The sequence below is a fragment of the Metopolophium dirhodum genome, chromosome 4 (genome assembly GCF_019925205.1).
Source record: "Metopolophium dirhodum isolate CAU chromosome 4, ASM1992520v1, whole genome shotgun sequence".
Classification (NCBI taxonomy): Eukaryota; Metazoa; Arthropoda; class Insecta; order Hemiptera; family Aphididae; genus Metopolophium; species Metopolophium dirhodum.
Window position 1 is genome coordinate 38,828,458 of NC_083563.1, and position 12,502 is coordinate 38,840,959.

Here is a 12,502-nt window from a genome sequence, read left to right on the forward strand (position 1 = left end):
ATTTTATTCCCCAAACATACCCCAGTATACCCCTACCACCACGTTAGCAATAACAATATAACAAGCACGCAACTCTATCTAGTATTTACATTTTCGTAACGATGGTAATATTGTAATACTAATAATACTTATCATTTATCAATTATAATTTAATGATACAAAAATACGACATACCTAATGCAATAAGTTAAATAACGGTTTACAAAATACTTCTCTGATCAACGATTTCTGTGTCTATCTGCTTGGAAATATTAGGTTAGGTTAGGAAACCTAGGTACATCAACGTTTTAAAAATGATGGTGTAAAAATAATTCTGAAACATACCTATAATGATTTTAAATAACAAGTTGAAGGATTTTTATCGATTTTAATTGACCGAGCGAGCGCAGCGGCGAGTGACAACGCCGATTATAGGAAAATTTTAAACATTTTAATTAGCTATAACTTTGAAATAAGTCTGGCCGCAAAATTCAGACTTCCCCATTGTTTACAGCATGCTTGACTCAGCTATGCTTTAATGAACACAAACCCCTTTTTTTAAAAAGGTTGTTGAGTTAAACAGAAAAGTTCCAAATGCGTGGTAAAATATTAAGTTGTACGAATACGTGGTACAAACCGAAAATTGTGAACTTTGGAATGCTATAACTTAAAAACTAATGATTTTTAGCAATTAATTTTTGCATCATCGTTCTTATTAACTCGTTGTAAGAAAGAGGTTTCAAAAAAAAAAATGGAAAAATTAGCCTGGTCGCTAAGCTAGATTTGTTCCCAATAAATTATTATAATTATATAGGTATAAGTACATATTATATTCGTTAAGTGTCCATAAGGGGGTGTCCACACCAATGTTATTAATTAAATTATTGAAAATATGTTTTATTATATACAATTGAGTTTAAAAATCTAAAATTTAAATTCAACCTTATAACTTTTTACCTAAATTTAGTATTCAGATAATATATTTATTATAGGTACATCATTTTTGTAAACAAAATAATATTTTCTTTAAATAAAAATATTAAAAACTATTATTGAATACTTGGAAATTATTATTTAAACTCCCTGTGACAATGTATTATCTTATAACACATATACACATACTTTTAAAAACCCAATGTTTTGTCTTTTATGTGCTTTTACAAAGCGAATTGTAAGAGTTTAATCTTTAATGTAAAAAAGATGAACCTATGCGAGTGCCAAATATTTAAATAAGAACTCTCTAGACCACCTTTTTCGTTATTTAATTACGGCATTTTTCGATCCCATAAAAGTTACAACAAAAAACTCAATATGAAGTATATACGTATACACGTGAATAAATCGTAAATGTAATAAATGTACTAAAAATTTACTTCAAACCATCAAAAACTACAGAATTTGCTGCTTTTGGATTGTAGTTTGTATTATTATTCAATAATACAAAAGCTCACTTTTTTATTGTGTACCGACGATACATTGTATTATTTGAAGTAGGTTCTAACAATAGAAGTAAATTGTGTAAATTTTTCAATAATAAAAATTCAAAAGATTCTTTTGACTTGTCAGCAGATGTTAAAATGTCAAATAGGACAGTTGTTAGCTCAAGATATACAAAACATACTCAATTCTAATTTATATTAAAAAACCTCAAAATATACTTCATAGTAACCTGACATAAAAATGTGTGATCAATATACAAGTGTAATAACAATATATAATTAGGTAGATAGATGCGTAACGTCGGTAATGACTTATGAAATGACAAGATAAAATTTCGTGAGATCATTTTTCGATTAAAGGTGTCTAGATAAGATAATTCAAACATGTCATTGATTATTACACAATATTTTCAAATCATCACTGATGTAATGATATTATACACATATTATATAGTTCTAACCTTCAATTTACGATATATTTTATGAAACCTAGAGAACAGACATAAAATAGTAACTCATACAATAATATTATATTCCATTTGAAGCAATAAATTAAACCCATATAATATTTATCTACAAAAATAAACTTCATAATTTTTATGTATTTTGATCATAATAATATTATAATAAATAAAATGTATTACTGCCACGTATTATAAATTCAATTTTCATACAACAGGATTATTTTAATAATGAAATTATAAACTTATAAAAATATTATATAGGTTTAAAAACCAAAAAAGTACTATAATATTCTAATCACGAAATTAATTAGCTTTAGAGCAATAATACCATAAACAGAACCTACCCAAGTAACATTAAAATCGACGAGTCAGTATATCACAAAAAAAAATTTTACTAAACAAATAAAATATAGGTGTGCTATGAGTGTAATATGTACCTTATATACACTCGTATGCTTATAATGCACGTGCGTTTTTAAAATATTTTACTCGATTTAAAAATAAAATGTGTGGCATATATCGGACAAATGAACGTGAACAACCTTTTTAAATAAATACGTCAATAACAGGTTTACCAAATCAATCAGGTATAATCAAGTATAGCTGTGCATTATATTTTTATCAACAAGTATTTTTCTCTAAGAAAATTATTTATTTCCATACACGCAAGGACTTTTTATCGAGGAAAATGTTTTTATTATGTATAATATAATGTTTTCATTAATAGCTTTGCTATATTAGGACGAGATTCCGATTTTCACTAGGTACATTAGGCCATCATCGTTGGTCGTAAAGAACAATCGGGTTATAATTATTTAGACATATTTAATTATGCGCGAAAACCGTATCATGCGTGATAAATTTCAAATTAACGAACATATACCATACGCGAACAAACCGAGCACATGTATTATTATGATTATGCTCTTCCTACACGCACATTTCTAAATTACTATTCAACAAAATGTACCACTAATAATAATAATAATAGAAATAACACACAGATAACCGAGTTATACGCGAATTCCGTGTCCTTATGAATATATGGTACCTATATATACATAATAAAACATATACACATTGCACACACATATATATATAGGATGATATATACGTATTTATTATAGTTCCGAGTTTCCGACCATGACTGCACCGTCAATGATTTGTTGGTCCACGAAAACAATACAGCCGACCCGTCAAAAGCACACTACAGGTGCTAAAAATAACCAACAATAAAAGTTGAACTAATGACGAGGTTTGGTCTCATCACGTCATGCGTGTGTGTGCTCGCGTGCGATTCTATGGTTTTCAAAGATTTCACGACTGACAGCCGAGGTTAAAGTAAACGCGACTGAGTACTAATTATACACGTGCGATTAAAACCTGCAATTCCACCGAAACTCAAATTTTTTCTAAAAGCAAACGTTATTTAACACTATTGTATATAATATAAAAGTACTGTATGTACAAAGACGACGATATAGGTGTCACAATTGCGAAATTCGATTATTATACTTAAAGGGTTTTCCGAGAAATGTATAAAAAAAACACGTAGAGAGAGACATTGTATACTTGTATGTAGCTATATATAATATGCGGAAAACAGTAACAATAACAAACGCTGAACGTGCAAATATTATTATAAAAATATATTATAATAAATTACGGTTGTATACGTATCATCATGCATATTATATATTCAAATAAAATATGTAACGAAAATGGTCAATGACTTTTTTTTTATCGACCATTTTTATATAAGTCTCTGAATTCCACCTATTATAATAATATTCGTTTGAAAAATACGAAAATATTCTTTATCACTAGACGTAGACGAATTACTATTTTAGCTAGGTATACGTTTCACATCTAAGACAATTTATGGACGCATCATCATATAATATTATAATATATTAATTCATTGTGCTAGGTTTTGCCTTTTTAGTGATTACAGTTACTATGCACATGGGAATATTAATACAGAGTATAGATAGTAATATTGATTACTGTACGCGTTTGGGTAGAAAACAGACAGGAAAAGAGACGGGGCAGGCGAGTGCGGTGTATTATATTATATATAACATTATATTGTAATCGAATATGCTAATCTTATACATAATAAATATTATATACACGCCGTAGTTGTCGTATACACCATAATGATATTATACTCATTCCCGAATAGTAATATAGTGTAACTATATGCGCATACCATAATGCATTTTTGTCGTTTAACTGTTGACGACAGAAATGCATAATGCAATATCGCAATCGGGTGCAATGTATATTAATTAAAATGATAAGGTGTGTGTGTGGTGGAAGGAAACAAAACTTTTAACTTGACAGCCGCAAAATATGAAATTATTATTATTATATTTCTCCATTCAAACGTGTTATTATCCAGACTTGTATACGTTTTTATACATTATAACCACTGTAGAACAAATGAAAAGAGCTGAAATATTTTTTTGTAAAATAATTAAACCGTTTTTTATATATAGGTACTAATGCTGTATCTGTCTAATAAACCGTTTCACTACAAAAAAGTGAAACTCATTTATACACATCATATTTCACGAGGGCTGAAGCCCAAAACTATTGTTAATAATAGACATTAATAATGTTTTGTATGAAAATGTAATAACATTATACAATTAAACAATATTTTCTGAAATTATTTACATTAGGTAAATTTTAATTTAAAGTAAGTCCTAAAAATTTGCATTTGTTTATTATATTCATAACAAAAATGACAACGTTAAAAAATATAACAGACCTCATACCTCGTGTGTTGTGGTTTGATAACAATTAGTATATAGTTTTTTTCTACTAATTAATAATTCTACTTATAAATTTATGTTTTGAAAAAATAATTTCTTATTGCGACTATACTTATAAGTGTTGCTGTTAAGTTTTAATTATAGTATACATTTTTTTTTTTGTAATGCATTCAACCGATATAGAGGGAAAACACCAAAAATATTACAACAATTTTGATACGTAAGCGCTTGGGAGTCATGATATATGGAAACGTTTTTGCAGTAATAGGTTTATTCGACATAAATCACATTACGACGGATAAACTGTTCTGCAAAATATAAAAAAAAACAAACCAAAAAAATCCTATCCTGATCTGATAATCCCCAAATGAAAAGTTTATCTACCTGGTCCACGATCGTACCCAAAAGTTTTATAGGTCATCAGTCACAGAATCAAAGTTTTTATTTCCACCACCAAAATTAAAAATCTATCTCTACAATATTAAGAGTATTTTAAAATATATATATATGTATGTATTAAGTAGTCATACCACATAATATTTCCAACTGTGATTAATTATTAGTTTGACACTTTAACAAAGTAGTCAACTTATGCAATAGGGTCACATTTTACAATAATTTAATACGGTGACTGCAGACTACAAGCTTTACGCCCGAACGAATCGGTAAAAGATGTCTGAAATGAAAAAAAAAGGTTATTTCAAAGCAGAAGTTGTATTCGCAGACGATAACAAGCCGAGTTTCCTTTAGGCTTCAAGGCTATGACATTTATTGGATTTATCGCAGAAATGCAGTTGATGGACATTTAGCGCAAATAAAGTGGATGCCGTCAAAGGTTTTCGCGCGGAATTCCGCGTTGAGACCAAATAATACGCGTAGGTAATGGAGAATTTAAAAAACGATCAAACGAAACGAAAAATTCACAGGAGCTAGGACTGTATAGTACCATTACACTGTTATTATATAATAATGATTCTACCCGCAAACACAGGGCTGTATAAAAAGGGCGCGGTCTTGGGGGCGGTAAAATATTTAGGTATATAATTTATTTAAAAAATATGTATTTAAAAGCAAAATACAAAACATATTTTTTGGGGAAAATTGTATGATCATTTTAACAATATTTGAGCATAAAATATATATAACTTAAAAAAGAAAATAATAAACTAAATATTTCCAATGTTGATTAAGTAGTATATTAAATAGATGCGTACATATTTTCTTGAAGGTTTTTAATTTTTTTTTAAAGTACAATATTATGAGTGTAAGTACTCTGCGAGTTAAAATATTAGTTAAATGTAATAATGATATTTAGAGATGCACATCACAAATTGTATGCCTGAGGTGGCTGGGGGTGAACAGTTCCAAATACAGTCGGATCCGCGTCTTCGTGGACATAACGGAGATCTCGTGGAGAACAGTTGTGGATCTGCCACGAAAAGGGGTGGCAAGGGGCGGTCGACAGCCGTTAATTAAACGGAGCTCACACAAACACATCGCGGCCGGCGTATACCATAACGCCCAGCAGACGTGATGATGTTTAAGTATGCTTACAACACGTGATAATATTATACATTATTATACGATGTACACTGCAGCCGCAGCTGGCGCTCGAGCACGATCGTCCGACCGGAACGAACAACAAGCGCGCTGCACCGAGGGCGTTATATTTTGTGCACAGCAATATGGCTACCGCGTCGCCGGAAAAAGCTGTTACCGGCCCTCTAGACGTAGACTATATATATATATATATATATACGTCGTATTTCCGTGATGTAAACTACAACGAACATTGCACGCGCGCGCTTGTCGATATCGGTAGTAAAAAAAAAAATGTATAATGACGGCAGTGCAGGTAATACCATGTCGAGTCCGGCTCCGGAAGGGTGGTTGGACGCGGTGGAGGGGCGAGAAAAATGGCGCGTGTTTTGAAAAAAAAATAACAACAACAGCAATATGAAATTATTAGCACAATTTATTATTGTAAAAGTGATGTAAGAGAATACCCAGCTTATGGTACCATGGTAGAGATGAAATAACGGCTGAGATATGAGTCTGGCTGCTGCGAGGTCTTGCGAACCACCTCGTGAAGTAAATATCTAAATATAATGGGTTTTCCGATTGCAGGGGTGTCGAGTGCACCGTTCTCCGACCACCTGCCCCTTCGCCTATACTCCTACTCCTCTTCCGCGTATACAACGCAGACCTTGGAACGGGCCGGCACCGGCGATGACGTTCCGGTGGACAACTATATCTATACTTCTACCTACGATTTATACACACACGACACACACGTACACAACACTTCACCTGGCGCTTTGGTGCGTGTGTGTGTGTGTGTGTGTGTGTGTGTGAGCGCGTAAATATACATCGGTGCCGCGTTCGCCTATATGCAGTCCTCCAGTCACGCGCGCAGTATAGATACGCGCGTACATGTCATACGTATCGTCTCCGGAAGACGTACCCGAGTCCGTTTTTACCGACTGTGTCGCAGAACCGCAAAATCGCGTATATATTTGTAATATACTTCACGCCGTGTAATCTGCCTAATATTATTGTCATCGTCGCGCCGCACGTCAAGTTGTTCACGGCAATTTACCCTCGGTGAGTCTTTCATTTATTTTTGTTTTTTTTATTATTCGATATTATAGGAACCTATACCAAGTCATTAGATATTAATATTATTTATAATGTTGTTCACGTTCCACCTCTAGTGCAATAATATTATGTAAGGTCATTATTTTAGAGCAAAAAGAGTAAAAACGAATAGCCTTGTCCGACAACGCTTTAAACACAGCACATAATAAATTTGGATAATTTTTTTATACCATTCAATATAAAATATTTTAACATGAATGTATCGCTTTCAACTTTTATAACTATCTTTTGGGAGCTTTCGTTGATTACACAATATGATCAAATAGATTTATATCCAAAAACGGAACTATTAAAAATATTCAACTAACCGACAATACACTATAATATAGTTCGTGTATTATAAATTATTGTTATAAAACGAATAGAGGTACCTATTTAACCTTTATCTTATATGGTTTTCACATAAGTATATTTTGTGCGAGTAAACGTATAAGTACGGTATACGTAGGTATATACGAACATTATAAACATTTAACACTAATTATTATAATCGAGATTACATGCGCCTGATAGCTATATTATATATTACATAAATTATATAAGCTGTCCAGGTTACATTTGATAATATATCATGCTATAATAGTACTTAAACTACTTATTGGCTTATTTACTATGGTAACTATATTATACTCTAACTCTATAATAAGGCTAGTAACTATAGTTACTATCTGTATAATGCCGTATTTATGAATTATGATTCATACAGATTTCACAAGTAATATATAACCATCATCCAACATTTTATAATACAACACAACATCTATGTTATACTAAAGTTTTGATAGGATTGGGTATTAAAGTAAATGTTAAAATGTCAACATAGTGTAATATAGTGACAGCTATCGTTGACAGCTGAAAATAGGATGTGTTCCACAGCGTGACTTATATGGAGCTAAATAAATATGTTGTGAAGTTTTCTCGTGAGACTAAGATTGATATGTATTTACTCAACAAAATCCCAACAGATTACTGTCTCCGAATTTTGTTATATATTGTATTTGTAAGGTATTAAAGGACTATATACTTAATAAAACTTCTCTCAGTAGTATCCTTTTACATTAATTTTAACTAAAACAACATAAGGAAATCTTAAATTAATGAGTATATAATGCTTAAAAAAATAATGGACTTTTCAAGATTTAAACAATTAATCGTAATGAAAACAAAAATAAAACGAGTACAATTTCGAATACAACTTGGCAGAGCGTATAGGTCTGGTAATCAACTGTAAAGCATTTTAATAAAAGTTCTCTGAATGACCATAGTGAACAATATTGTTCTGTACAATTATGTAAAACAAAGCCAGAAATTCCGAACACCCAATTCGCAATAAGCCGGATCTACGTCTGTCGGAAGTGACGTCACGCTCATGAGGGGGCCTCTGGAGTGTATGTCCATTAGATCTGTCTAACAGACCGTAACATCCACCTGCGGAATAGATATGTGGAACGCACTATATACACACAAACAAAATTATTTGATATGGGAGGAAATCGAATATCCCACTGTGAATGACCGGATTTGGCGAGCAGAGAGCCGTCCAGTAGGCTTCGTCGTGAAATGGGCAGAAAGCATGGAGAGTGAAATCATCAACATCAGTATAACATGTATTAATACCTCATAGGTTTTCATAGTTATCTCCCGCGAATATTATATTGTTCAAGACGCAACAGGCTCTAATTAACAATAATTGTTGATATTCGTGAAAGATACACTTTTTCGTTGACGATTTGACGAATACATATTGTCTTTTGTCTTTCATTGTTATCATTGACCTAATCGATTAGGTATACATTTACAACTCATTATAACGTCACCGTTTGAAATCATCTTGACACCTTAAGGCAGACAAAAAGCGTTCGCAACAACTGATTTATTATTTTCAACATATTTTAATAGCATGGTCATTAAAAATAATTATTAAACAAGTTAAAGTACTTGTTAACGTACGAACAAAGATATACAATAGAACCTAAGAAAATACTAACGTGATATAAGCCATAATAACTAAAGCTAAATTTTAAACTAAAGGTGTATAGACCTTAGACTATAACGATATATTATATTAATATATTATCAACATAATATATGCGGGCCACAGAAAAAATGCTCCTGGTAGTATTCAACACATTTTAAATATCAATTTCGGTTAAATTGATTAGGCCCGCATGTACTCAGCTAAGCCACAGATCAGATTACTCGAAAAATTTTAATTTCTTTCAGGTCTAAAAGACGTTTTTTGATGACATTTCTTCGCCAAAATCCACAAAGGAAAATAAAAACGTGATCAGAATTAAAAATATGGACATAATAATGGATAAGAAAATAAAATGGAAATATTGATTAATAGAAGTTAGGAACATTAAAACGTTATGTAAATTCGGCAGCAAGTGTTAAAGCACAACAAAAACTTAAAGTACTTAAATATGACCTAGATATAACTATAGATTTGTTTGGTATAAAAAAAAAAATTAATTTCTAATGAAACAAACAAAGTAGACATTCAATACAGCTACTAAGAAATTATTTTTTTTTTTGACAAATTAATAACTACTATTGATCATTTATAATTTGTTGAATGTATTCAAGTTTTACACTTTTAAATACTTTAATTAAACATGTCAAATGTTTTTCTTTTCTACTGACTGTTATAAACTCGTTTTATATGATTAGCCAAAAACATTTAAAATATAATTTCATGATAATTCAGTAGTTAGTAACTATACAAGACATGATATCCATAATACTTTACTCGAATATCAATGCAGTCATGTAAAGTAGAATATTACATGACGTATAATAATTATTTAAATTACCATAGTTTAAGTTCAAAAATTCAAAATAATAACAATAAAGGTTTCCGCTGTCCCGTTGTTATATTATATTTATTCAATGTACAAAATAATTGCAAAACTAATAACATATTATACCTAATATTTAATCGTAAAATAACTATGTGCCATCGAAATTATATTATTACTTTTACTCAAACCAATGGAAATCACAAGGACTCGACCTTCGTGTAGACTCAGACAGCATAATAATTTAAAGGCTTACTAACAATTTGTGTATCTTATAAAAACTTATATTTATAACATTAAGTTTTATACATATAATATATGACAAAAGTTATACGTATAGACACTGCAATTAATCATCGGTTTGCCAGTATCAAATTACACTGGTGAAAAACAGCTGACATTATTAAATATAGGTACACAGTACACTACATATTCGGTATTGTATTACGTGCATTTGATGCCTCGAGAAAAAAAAGAAAATAATAAAATAAGCAAGTACAAATCAGCCAATTAGAAGAAAACAGAAGATCATAAAAACACAGCACTATTATAATCATAATGATAATAACGTTTGGCAACACGAAAAATACAGTAACTGGTAGCAAGAATATAAAACACGCAATAACGGATACGGTTAGAAGAAAACTTATAACTTTATTACCAGCTGTAAATAAATGTAATATTATTATGTCCAATGTTTATATCATAATAATATGATATAATCATAATATTATGATTATTATTTATTATACGATTACGATTTACCAACAATAACCCTCTAAGCCGGACCGAAAAATCGTTTGTATTACTGTTCTCTAATGAATTTAATATACTTATTCGCAAATACATCGCGTAAGAAACTCGCAACCGGACAAAAGCTGTCAGGCACGGTCTGCTAGGTTCAGCATAATATTATTATTATATATTAATATATTATAATACTAAAGCTGGGCGGCACACTAGCTGTGAGCGCGGGCGCAACTGAAACACAACGCGCGATCGTCGACCCGAAACGCGCGCGCGACTTGTATTAATGTGATTTGTGACGCACGTACCTATAGATTAACACGAATATAAACAGATTCAACCAAATGACTGTGTGAGAAAATTGATCATTATGTAATATTGTAATATGCAAACATAATTTGGCGACGACACGATAATTTCCTACGACGACTGGCACTCGTAAATCACATCATGGCCACGACATCATTAAATGCACAATATATTATTAAATGCATATTATATGCAAGTAGTATAAGAGCACACCGTCATCTCCCGATCGGGCATGGCAGAAACCTATGAGTGCCCAATCTGAAATTCTGCCAAAACTAAACACACGTGTTAACCAAACCTACAGTTCCCTCCCCACAGTTGAAAAACCAACCAATGACCTAAGTTGACGCGTGTTAATCAATAATAAAAAAATAAATATATATATATGTAAGAGCACAGAAAAAACTGCACAATCGACGACTGCGTATTATTAAAGTTGAAGAGATTGCTGTCGACATCGTATCCGAATACGATGGTTGATGTTTGCAAGAAAAATATCAAATATTCAAATACGTCCCGCTCAGTGGATAGAATTCGGGTTGGCAGAATCGGTACCCACGGGAGGGGGGGGGGGGCGTGACATGGTTTTTAGTACAATATTAAACAAATTAATTTTTTATTTTGGTGTAAATATCAGGAGTACACATGATCACAACACATGTGAACGCGGGAGATTAGGTTAGGGCCATCCATAAAGTATCATGATACAGACTGATGAGTGCGCCATATTCGTGCGCGACGAATTCTCAATTAATAATGTCATATTATACCTGGCCTCACTGAGATAATCAAAACGCTCAAAAGTCGAAAATCTGCATAATATAAGGCGTGCAGTTTGAGCGTACCTACGTATTTGGTAATAAAGGTACAATATTATATATTATTGTATATTGAGTGTCGACATCGCTTTCACCAAAGTGTCCCCAGGTCGTCACAGCCTCATCGCGCGATAATCTGAAGAAGAATAATAATAATATCATTAAGCAAGGTCGCGCGCACACTGCTGTATTCACTATAAACTTTAGTCATGGTATACATTTCTCTGTTTTTACGTAACGTAAATAGGTACGCATTACTATGTCTTGTAGCACGTCGAATCGCACAGTTTGAAAAAAATTCACTTTTCTATAGTCAACGATACATTTTTTTCCTGTCTAACAAATATCCGTTTCACAGACTACTTTATTAATGGAATTCCTTTTAAAATGATCCTGCTGTTTTTAAAGTAAAAATAGTTTGATAATGAATAAAAATATCACTAGTAGGTACTCTTATTTTGAATTTAATGAATAATGATAATAATATACAATATGAAAACTGTCAAA

General features: G+C 31.5%; 2 protein-coding genes across 2 annotated transcripts in view; one reads left to right on the plus strand and one right to left on the minus strand.

Moving 5' to 3' along the window:
• LOC132942745 (calcium uniporter protein, mitochondrial) overlaps positions 1–12,502 on the minus strand; it is a 79,757-nt gene that overhangs the window by 29,464 nt on the left and 37,791 nt on the right. The window lies entirely within an intron of this gene.
• The window catches only part of LOC132943504 (uncharacterized), a 31,027-nt gene that overhangs the window by 4,061 nt on the left and 14,464 nt on the right, over positions 1–12,502 (plus strand).